At 36.4% G+C, this 11,976-nt stretch overlaps 1 long non-coding RNA gene across 1 annotated transcript in view; it reads left to right on the forward strand.

Moving 5' to 3' along the window:
* LOC128085730 (uncharacterized) overlaps nt 1-8,804 on the forward strand; it is a 388,537-nt gene extending 379,733 nt beyond the window's left edge. Inside the window, exon 2 of the long non-coding RNA XR_008209067.1 lies at nt 8,749-8,804. This is a non-coding gene — a long non-coding RNA (uncharacterized LOC128085730). The remainder of the gene's footprint in view (nt 1-8,748) is intronic.
* The last annotated feature ends 3,172 nt before the right edge of the window (nt 8,805-11,976 follow it).

Raw genomic sequence — 11,976 nt, forward strand, 5'->3', positions numbered from 1 at the left:
AAATTTCTGTAAAATAGTTTGTGCTTATCAATTGTTTAATAGCAATGAGCAGAACTGCAAAGCCCAATTCTTTTCCATTGTACTAAAAAATAAAAATAAAATAAAAGACATGAAGAACTATGTCATAACTGTAACTGTGATACTGAATACTAGATAAGACTGGAGACAAAGGTAAAATGGTTGCTTAGAGGAAATCCTGAGAAATTATGATTTATCACCTATTTTAAAAATATCTCATCAAATATAAAGTTAACAGGCAAACTTGTTATGATTTTTCTTCCTTTCTCCAAGAATGCAGATCTGGGAGCCAGGTAGGACTTACTGAGTACTATTATTTGTATTATGGCAGTATTCCTAATAAGCACTTTTAGATTCTGCATCCCAACTTGATCAAGAACTGTACGTGACAGAATTCCTTATAATATAATTATTCTGCTACCACCCATCTATCTAGACAAGTAAGATGTGGCCAAGATTCTTAAATCAGCATGATCAGAAAAAAAAAAATAAAAAAATAAAAAAAGTAAGTAAATTCAGGAAAATGTAAGCGCAGGCAAGGAAGACTAAAAGTTATTCCTGCATATCCAAGCCATTAAGGAATTGGCAAGATTTATAACAAGTTATAAAAAACAAACAAACAAAAAAACTATATCTACAGAGTTTGAGGAAAACAGAGTAAAAAATGATTCAAGTAATACCTCTAGTAAGAATAAGTGTAGAGAGTTCCATCTGTTTTGTCTTTCAAAAGAACTGTATCACCTGCATATAAGGAACTTAAAAAAAAAGATATTAGGAAATATTATTAAATAATATTTTCATAAACTTGAGAAAATATACTAGGAAAAGAAAAGATAAAAGTAACTTATCAGAGAAAATCAAAAAGGCTGCTGGTTGAAAGTTGAAGATACACATTGAAAATAAAGAAATAAGATAATTTACTTTTTAGCAAGTAGCTATTTTGAAAAAATAATTTCTGATTATATGTAAGTTTCTTGGATCATCGTTTATCATATTTTCATGACTTGCAAGTAGCTGTTAGCTTAAAAAAAATCTATGAACCTCTTTTAGTACTTAGTAAAATATTAGCCGTAGGAGTGAATTTCCTGCAGCATCTAGAATGAAAAGTTCAGCAGAAGCAGAAGGTAAATCAGTCTTTTAAACACTAAAATAAATTGAAAGAAAAGAATTTTTATTGTTTAGATTTGAGGGAAGAAAAACCTCGAAAATATTATGATAATGTAAAATAATGAATGGAGCTTCCAATGAACAGTTATCAAGATAAAACACAACTAAATTTAGGGTCTGAATCATCTGATTTTTACACAGTCAATGGAGAATAGCATATTCCTCTGTTGGGCTTGATTTGAAACTGTATAAGAAGGCCAGAAATAGAAAAATCTAGTTTTTCAATGAGAGGAAAACATCAGAACACAGGGCTCTGTAATTACCCTATTTTGAATAAGGGAAGAGAGCTTTGCTAGCAACCTGGAAAATAGTAAGATGCTCCCAAATCCTCCTATTCACACAAGCATACTCAATAAAACATATCTTGCTTTTCTGATTTGTACCCTTTTAACATCAGTAGTGGCAAACGACTCTTACTCACCTGCATCTGCTGGGACACAGCATGATATTTACTGAGGCAGCAGAGAGATTAGCCTCATTTATATGCATCAGATGAGAGTGGCTCATTTTTCAAGTTCAAAGACAGAAGAAGAATTTCATGAGCATTGAAATAGGAGTCCAGTCAAGCTATTCCATCAGAACACAATATTATGTAGAGTCTAAGCTTATACAATTAACTATAGCCACATCTTTGAGGAAGAAGTTTCAGCTTACTAGGTCATCAGCAAAGAATGGTCTCGATCTAGAGTAAAATTTGAAAATTTGTCAATGAACAAATGAAAGGAGTATCTGATGGTTAAGTCCTACAAAAAGATGAAAATTAACCAGCTGGAAGTATTCACTTTCCAAACTAACTTAGCTGCAGTTCCAGATTGCCACAAGGCCAGAAGAGTTGCTCTGGACAAGACTTTTAAAATGAGATACAACTAACAGTAACTGAATAAAGTCATCTGAATTACAAGATTTTCCATACGACTGAAATATCTCTTTCTGAATCCAATATTTTTTATGCCAGAGCTATCTCTCTTCATGTCTTAAAACCTTTCTTGAGTACTCTGTTTTATAATGGGATCTTTCAGCCATCTTTGTAAAGCCTTATGGGAAAATTCTACCCAGTCTTGGTATCTTCAAGAAGCAGAATATACTAAAGAACTAGACAAGGAGTTGAGGTTGATGCTACGTTTGTTTATATTTTCTTATTATCTCTTCTACTTCATTTTTTCCTTAATTGGTGCTATTGCACAAAATATATTTGCTTCACAAAGATATTTTGAACAAATTTAAAGTAGTAAGATCAAAAAGCCTCAACAGGCATATTGATGTGTATGATATATGATTAATCTGTGGAACTTGCTGTCATAGAAAATTAGTGAAGTGTATTTTCAAAGCATTCATGAAAAGGATTATGCATTTACTGACAAAATCAACTTCTACAGATACAAAACAATGCTTGTCAATAACTCTGCTCCAGAGCATGGAAAAGAGTCAGAAGAAATATTTGACCACTATGAAATATTGGAGCTAGGTTCAGTGGGAGGGAGGAAATTAAGTTTCCAACTTCCACCATTATCCATAGCAGAAGAGAGACAGGATTGATAGCTCCTCTAAGGCAATTCTCATATACCTTTAAAAAAATTTATTGAACTCATTCTGACAACTCTGGTAAAGAGATAGGTCACGGTCATTCCTAATATATGCTAATATGAATCAAATGGTTATAAAGTCTTAATAATTCAGTATTATAGGATCTTTTGCAGACCTGCTAGTATAGTGCTAATTTTATACAAAAAGGAATTAATATGAAATGAAATATTAAGTTGGCCTCATCTCATAACCAAAATCACTTTATCATCACTGTAAAAGAGATGCTATAATTCTAAACATCGATGATACTCTTCTACTGAAAAATTCGGTATTCTGCAAAGTAGTAATTCAGCCATTTGTGATTTTCTCACACATAGTTCCTCAGTCTATATCCTGCAGGCCATCACTCCAATCTGAATTAGAAATTCCAATGAATAAACATTTTGCTATTGGAGTTATTTTTGTTCCTAGTAATTTCTTTGTTGACTTCGGGTTTGGAAATGCTCTACTTTTTGCAAGTGTTCTTATGTGTCCTGTGAAAAGAACTAAGTACCAACACTAACTTCAACTTGGAATAACACTATCAAACCTCTCCCTAACTTTAGTTTCATAGATTCTATGATTTCTGAGAATATGCCAGATCTTCAATAGTCTCATCTATTCCTGTCTAAGACTGACATCAACCAGACATTTATTTCCTGAGGGTCAGTCTGATGTAAGTTCTCTGCAAATAAGTTTTCCTACTTCATTTATATTAAATAAAGGTTATGTGTTGACAAACAATTTCTAATGCATTATTTCACTGAATGAGGCATTTATTGTGGAAAGACTAATTTCAAAATCATAGTTGTGCAGTGCATTTCAGGAAATATGGCAAAATGGCTTTATTGTGATCAAGCAATGACCTGAAGCATGAAATTTGATGGCTCGTATTTATAGCACATATATGAATGTTTCTTTGAAACTTGGAAGTAACCTAGTGTAACATATGTATGTATGTATGTATGTATGTATGTATGTATAATTAATTAATTAATTAATTAAGGGATCGTATCTGAAAAACTAGCTTTAACACAGCTCCAAATATATTCAAGCTGGAATTTAACTTAAAAGTCTTCATTCATCAAGCTGTTTCATTCAAGTTTTATTGATCATCTCATAAATCGTTTTATTAGATCTCTTCTAATTAGCCACTAGCAATCACTCAAGCAAAAAGTACTCATATCTGAAATCCTAGTTTTTACACTTTACCCTTGTGCTTTCCAAATTGTAACTTTTCTCATATGCTCCAGTTGCTTTTAGCAACAGGAAACATGTTGAATCAGTTTGTGATCTGTATTACTTACATCTTTTCCTGCTCATCCTGCACAAGCCTGCACAGGTTTTCAGATTCTATATTGTTTCCACCTAGATTCTTTCCTGTAAAACATTTTTAAAAATAATAATAATGCAGACATTCTCAGAGAAATTGCTACTTTCAGTGAAAATTCTTATTTTCTTTTTGAAAAAAAAAAAATGCTTTTTTTCTGTTGAGTTCTAAAGCTAATAAATTATGAGACTGACAAGTGAGAATTACTTGACTTGCTGAGGAATGAATAAGTATTACAGGGCTTTGAGCAACCTGATCTAGATGGAGGTATCCCTGCCTACAGAAGAGTGGTTGGAACTTAGAGTTCCCTTCCAACCCAAACTATTCTATGGTTCTATGATTAAGGAAAAAGAAGGGCAAGGTAATGATAGTCCACCAGAACTGATCAAAAACAGTGCTAATTTGGGTCCCATTAGACATTCAAAGTATCTCTTTTTCTTTGGTCAGTGGAAGAACAACAGTGACAGCTACATCTGCCTATCTTTGTATCAAGTCACTTTCAGGAGTAAGAAATAGTATTAGTTATTGTGCAAATGTTTTCTGTCCAGACAGTTGTTATCTACCTCCCATGACACAGAAGTTCAATTTGAATGAAACATTCCATGCATGTGTTCTGTCCCAGGAAATGCCTCTATGACTGTGCTGTGATAATGAAAAAGATTTTAATCTTAATTGCAGCCCTCACATTCAAAACAAACCCATGATATTTCAGGGATGTCAGCAGATTTACAAAAGCAGAAACAAAATAGAAACCAAACCATTCCTCCCCTCTCTCAGGAGCAATCTGGCTATGGCTCTCTCACTTCTATTGTCACCTCTGTTCTTGCCAAAAAAATGCCACAAAATCTTTTAAATTCACAGACATTATTTCTCTGATGCTTCCAGATATAATTTTGGCTCAGGATATGAAATATCTGTGAACTCATCAATAATCTCTTCTAAGACAAAGATTTTTATTTTCCATTGTAAAATCAAGTACCAAAGATTCATTCTGTAGGTTTGGGATTAATGCTACGCGTTCTCACAGGTTAACAGAGCAGACAAGGTTTAAAATGAATCATACTTAGTGTGAAAATATATTCATTACAACAGCTAAAGTAAGGAAACACATCATCTTTATATTTTTAATCCAAGCAGTCAACTTAAAATTAAAGTTCAGTGGCATATTAGCTAGATAAAATATTGTGAGGCTTAGAGGATACTGTGCTTAATAGTACATGTAGTAGAAAGAATGTATTTTTATAGCAGTATAACATTCCAGAGCACTTTTAGGTTTGCAGCATCAGAAAAGTAAAAATAATCCAGTCAATTTTCACAGGGTGCTTGTTGCACATTCACAGCCTCCACTTTCTTAATCCTGTCCTTCAGGCTGATCCAATCTCAACAGCTGTGGGAGTTGGTTTCCAGCTTTGTACAACTACAGCCACTCCCTCTCCAGTTGGCTGAATCAGCTGGTGACACCAGCTTCCAAGCATCCATATACCAAGCTGGTTGAGAACGCATGACCTCATGTGTCTAAAGCTAAGGATGTTCTGTGAAATAATGAACTGCCAGGCAGGTTGAAAACCAATATGAATGTAATTCTGTTTGCTTTCTTCCCAGAAGAATTTCTACAGCTGCTGATAGCTGGGGAGATACCCTGTTCTATTACTAAACAAGTTCAGCCTTGCTTAAAAATGAATTAATAATCTCAAGAAGAGGTACAGAAAGCACCAATGCCAAATTGTAGCAATAGTAGTGTAGTGTAAGGAAAGTAACTGTTTTAGCAAAATCAATTAGAAACAATGTTTTTATTCTGCTTGCTTATTCTGAATCATGCCCATGTTTCTTCCTCCAAGCAACAAGATGAGGAATTTTCATGATAGAAGCTACTACAGGTTGATAAAGCTCTCTGACAAGGAGCTTTGGTGAATCAGCTTCCCATCCAGTTCTCATATATAAATCCATCTGAAAAGAAATCATGGAGGATGACTAGTAACTAAGATTTTGTCACCCATCAGATTAATCTGACATGATATTTTAGCACTTTCCCTCAGAAATTGATCCTTCTTATCCCTGATTAACTACAGGTCTCTGAAAAGAGCTGAAATAAGAGTGAATATTTGATTTCATGTTGATCTTAAGGGATGATAGGAATCCAGAATTAATATCTTGGAAGCTTTGGAAACTATTATGAAAAACACAGTTCTCATCCAAGAAATGCAGTTGAGAATATTAAACCAAGAATTAAAAATTAGTTCAGTGAAGAGTAGTGAGGAAATCAATTGAAAGCAAAGTAATAATACCTTGAATTCTGAAGATAGGTCATGGCAAATGACAAGGACTTCTGAAGAAACTCCAATTTTTTGTTTGTTTGTTTGTTTGTTTTTGTTTGTTATTTTGTAAACAAGAAAAAGAACTAGTGAAAATTTCTCAAGAAAGTAGAAGTCAGAAAAACCAGTCTTGTGGAAAAGAAAATGTAAACCCTGCAAATGTTCACATATTCATAAAATCATAGAATCATAGAGTTGGTCAGGTTGGAAAAGCCCTTAAAGATCATCAAATCCAACGGTAACCTAGACATACTACCCTAACTTTAATGACCCACAGCTAAATCATGTCCCTGAGCACCACATCCAAACAGTTTTTAAATACATTCAGGTATGGTGACTCAGCCACCTTCCTGGGGAGCCTATTCCAGTGCTTAACTACCTTTTCTTAAGGGTTAACATGACTACCCTTTCATTTTTATTTATTAATCAATAACGCAGTGGGTAATTTACACTACTGAAATCACAAGGTGCCATAATTTCATTTTTAGTCCTTAGTGAAAAAAAATAAATCATTTTTTTTTCTTTGACTTTCTGTCTTTAATGCATATTAATCTGTTGGCATACAGTATATAAAGAGAAGCAATGGTTACAAGTAACAAGACAAATGTAATTTTACTCAATCTACCTAATCACATTTTCTGTCAAACTGTTGAAGCTTCACCTGCGTAATCAGTTTTCTACCAGAAAACTCTGAAGATAGGTCCAAAGGTTCAGAATGTGGAGATAAAAAGGAGATGCAGTGAAGTAAATGCAACTGTGTAATCAATGTGTGTTCATATGAAATAGGATGAAACTAAATTAACATGTTTTCAGGTAAAAATAGTTTAAAATGAACAAGTAACAATACTTTATGTGTAACAGAAATACATGATGAATACAGTTAATTCTCTTTCTGATCCAGGCTCAAAGTGACAGTAGATAATAATAATCTTCTGCATTATTGGCTATTTGACAGAAAACTCTCAGTGGGAGAATTCTGAATTTTGCCTGGCTTTTACCCTATTTGTCTACACAAGGTCCATTGTTTGTCTCAGAAATGTGATCAAGAAATGAATGGACAAGTAAGAGAAAGCCAATTCCATTTTTATCCTTTTTTTAATAAAATTTATCATCAAAATCTGTGTAGATACTTGTGCTACCTAAAATGTTTCTCCTGTTATGAAAATATTTTTTACAGAGGCTTTTTATCTACACTCAGAAATAGCCTGCTTAAAAGGAAAGAATATATCCCATACATTTTATTTTGAATTATGCTCCTACTTGGGATGCAAAGAGGGATTTAAAGTTCTGCAAAACCTGTAAGTAATACGGGAGAGCTCTACTAAATCAACAACTATAACATCATAATTGTAGAATCATAGAATCATAAAATCGAAGAATCCTTAGAGTAGGAAGGGACTTCTGAACGCCATCTAGTCCAACTCGTCTGCAGATAAAAAGGACATCCACAGCTAGATCAGGTTGCCCAGAGCCTTACCCAGCTTTGCCTTGAAAGTGTCCCTGGATGTGACATCGACCACATCACTGGACAACCTGTGCCTTCCAGTGCCTCACTGTCCTCACTATAAAATATTTTTTCCATATATCTTACCTAAATCTACACTCTTTGAGCAGAATAATAACACTCTTTGAGATTATAATGACTAATATCAGCTCAGCTATAGGTATTTTTTTGTCCCATCCAGTGCCAGAGGAAGCATGTTTCTATTCATCCTGTGTACACAGAGTATTGACTCATATTATCAGGAAGCTTAGAAGCATAGGCATCCCCAGGCTTCTGAACTCATCTGCTATCAGCTCACACAAAGACTTCAGTGTTCTGAGATAAATTATCCCCTGGAATGTTTTTGTTTTTGGAACTGTGTTCTGAAAGGCAGTCTTTGCTAGACATCTGGAAAGAGAGTGCATAGGTTAAGGATAGCAAATGGGAAAATCTTGAGAAAATAACACATGAAAAGGAGAATACGTGGTGGGAAAAGTGGTGCAGGTTAAGTGAGGAGGTGAAAGGGGACTGTCTTACCAAGAGGATGACTTGCAAAGAAGCTTACAAAGATTGTTTTTTCTTCTGGGGCTTGGGCCAAGGTGCTTCAAATGACACACATCACTCCCAGCAGAGTGGGAGGACAGCTAGCTTGAGATTTTATATGAAAGTGAAATCTTTGAGATATAAATACACAGAGAAAATTACGCAAATTCTATGGGTTTTGTTTTGTTGTGTTATTTAGTTATAGTTGTTTTTAAAGACATCAGTTGCTGTTAGAGAAATGGTATGTTACATTATAGCTGTAGATCATATTGTGTAGGAAAAAAAAGAAAGAAAACAAAGAGGCTTTAAGCATGAACTTGATTTTAGTCCAGGTTTTTTTTTTTTTTTTTTTTTTTTTTTTTTTTTTTTTTTTTTTTTTTTTTCCTTTCATCTGGACTGTTCATAATTGCCCATAATAGAAAAATGGATATCTGAACAAGCAGTATGTGAGATGTGCTATGCTATGTATACCCTCTGTAAATTTGCAGACTACACCAAGATGCGAGGGGGTGTTCATCTGCTGCAGGACGGAAAGGCACTACAGAGGGACCTAGATAGGTTGGATCAGTGGGCCAAGGTAAATTGTATGAGTTTCAGTGGGCCAAGCTAAACTGTCTGAGTTTCAATAGGGCCAAGTACCAGGTCCTGCATTTTGGTCACAACCCCAGGCAACCCTATAGGCTTGGGGAGGAGTGGCTGGAAAGCTGCCTGATGGAAAGGGATCTTGGTGTACTGATGGACAGTCGGCCAGCAATGTGCCCAAGTGGCCAAGAAGGCCAACGGCATCCTGGCTTGTATCAGGAATGGTGTGGTAAGCAGCACCAGGGAGGTAATCCTGTCCCTGTACTCAGCACTGGTGGTGCCTCACCTCGAGTACTGTGTTCAGTTTTCAGCCCCTCAATGCAGAAAGGACACTGAGGTGCTGGAGCAGGTCCAAAGAAGTGCAACAAGGCTTGTGAAGGGCTTGGAGAATATGCCCTATGAGGTGCAACTAGGGAACTGGGGCTCTTTAGTCTGGGGAAAAGGAGGTTGAGGGAAGACCTTATTGATCTCTTGAAATATCTGAAAGGTGACTGCAGTGAGAGCAGAGTTGGTCTCTTCTCACTGGTGACAGGTGACAGGATGAGGGGAAATGGCCTCAAGTTATGCCAAGGGAGGTTTAGATTGGCTATCAGGAAAAACTTTACAGAAAGGGTTGTCCTGCATAGAAAAAGGTTCCCCAGGGAGTTAGTCAAGTCGCCATAGAATCATAGAACCACTGAATGACCTGAGCTGAGAAGGATCTCAAAGATCATCTGGTTTCAACCCCCTGCTATGTGCAGTGTCACCAAACAATAGACCAGGCTGCCCAGAGCCACATCCAGCCTGGCCTTGAATGTCTCCAGGGATGGAGCATCCACAACCCCCTTGGGCAACCTGTTCCAGTGTGTCACCACCCTCTGAGTGAAATACTTCCTCCTAATATCCACCCTAAATCTCCCCAGTCTCAGTTTAAAACCATCCCCCCTTGTCTTATTACTATCCACACTCATAAACATCCATTCCATCCTCCTGTTTATATGCTCCATGCCAGTATTGGAAGGCCACAGTGAGGTCTCCCTGGAGTCCCCTCTTCTCCAAGCTAAACAAGCCCAGTTCCCTCAACCTTTCTTCATAGCAGAGGTGCTCCAGCCCTCTGATCATCTTAGTGGCCCTTCTCTGACTAGCTCCAAGAGCTCCACATCTTTCTTGCACTGGGGGCCCAGGCCTGGACACAGTACTCCAGATGGGGCCTCACAAGAGCTGAGTAGAGAGGGATAATTACCTCTCTTTCCCTTCTGGTCACCCCTTTTTTAATGCAGCCCAGGATATAGTTGCTCTTCTGAGCTGCAAACGCATACTGCTGGCTCATGTCCAGCTTCTTTTCCACCAGGACACCCAAGTCATTTTCCACATGGCTGTTCTCAAGGGTTTCTTCACCCAGTCTGTATAAATACCTGGGATTGCCCTAAACCAAGTGCAGCACCTTGCACTTGGCCTTATTGAACTTCATTAGGTTCATATGGGCCCACTTCTCCAGCCTCTTCAGGTTCCTCTGGATGGCTTCCTTTCTCTCCAGTGTATTGATTGCAATTCTCAGCTCAGTGTCATATGCAAACTTGCTGAGGATGCATTCAATTCCATTGTCTATGCCATTGATAACGAAGTTGAAGAGCACCACTCCCAAAACCAAGCCTTGGAGGACACCACTTGTGATCTGCCTCCACCCTGACATAGAACCATTGATCACAACAGTGTTTAAAATCTTTTTAGATGTGGTGCTCAGGAACATGATTTAGCAGTGGGTTGTGAAAGTTAGAGTAGTGTGATTTGGTTGTGGTTGGACTTGATCTTTAAGTTCTTTTCCAAACTGAGCAATTCTACGATTGTATGATTCTATGTATCATTCCCAGAATCTTCACACTTCAGCCCGTTTCCCCTCTAATCAAACTTCAAGTCTTTACCTAATATTCTGATGGTTTGCTGATGTTTGCAAACATAGATGTCTTTACAGTTCTTGTGGCCCTTCTCAACAGTAATCAAATGCCTTTCACTACCAATGTAGCTGGAACTCACTTCTACTCAGCATACTAAGACGATCATTGTAAAAAAACATCACAGCAAAATTTTTGAGGCTGATTTCACATGTTCAGACCAATGCAGGCTGTAAAGTCCTACCAGAACAATAAAACTAAGCAAGAAGCCAGCACTGTTACAAGTTTGTTTTACAATGGCATGTGACAGAAGAAGCATGCTAATTGTATACAAATACAAAAAAACATTAAGTAGTGTCATAGGTTGAGAGTTAGCAGTCAGCAAGCTCAAGAAACTATGCTCATTATTTGCTTGTTTGTAGATACTATTGTAACATAAACACAGTAGTCAATAAAAGCAAAAAAAGAAAAGGTTGAAAAAACAGTCTTCTATCACAATTATGCCAGACAAGTTATCAATACGTGAAAATAACTTCAAGCCCAGAAGCAAATTTCAAAAACAGTTCTATCCGTTCCATGAAATGATAAATTCCATGAATAAGAAAATAATTCAAGGCATGTAGCAACACAAAGTATACAGTAAGAGGGAAAAAACAACGAAGGTGAATTTGTAGTCTAATGATCACAGCAGTGAAGATTACCAGTAGGCCACAGGCACTTGGTAACAGTTTTAGGCTAGAACTGAGCGCTAGACTGTATACCAAAAAAAAATTTTAGTCAGTTCCCATTGACAGAAAGTCAAATACTTTATATCACCTAAAGTATGATTTCAGAAATACATCCACTTGATCTGAAAGCAGAAAGATAGAAATTCTACTGTTTTCCTAGACACTTTATTCTCTTAGGAGATCAGAAAATGAATGTTCACAGACTGTCAAAAACTTGGAATTTGATTCTACCATTTCAAGGTTTCAGCCATATTAGCTCAGTATAAAGAAGGATTGAATAAACATGTAAAAGACTGAAACAATAGAAGTGTAAGGGAGAAGAATCAAACAGAAGCTTCTTTCTGTTTTTCTTGATGACTACCATGGGTGTCTAATCTAA

Source organism: Tympanuchus pallidicinctus, unplaced genomic scaffold (assembly GCF_026119805.1).
Source record: "Tympanuchus pallidicinctus isolate F22 unplaced genomic scaffold, pur_lepc_1.0 scaffold3, whole genome shotgun sequence".
Lineage (NCBI taxonomy): Eukaryota > Metazoa > Chordata > Aves > Galliformes > Phasianidae > Tympanuchus > Tympanuchus pallidicinctus.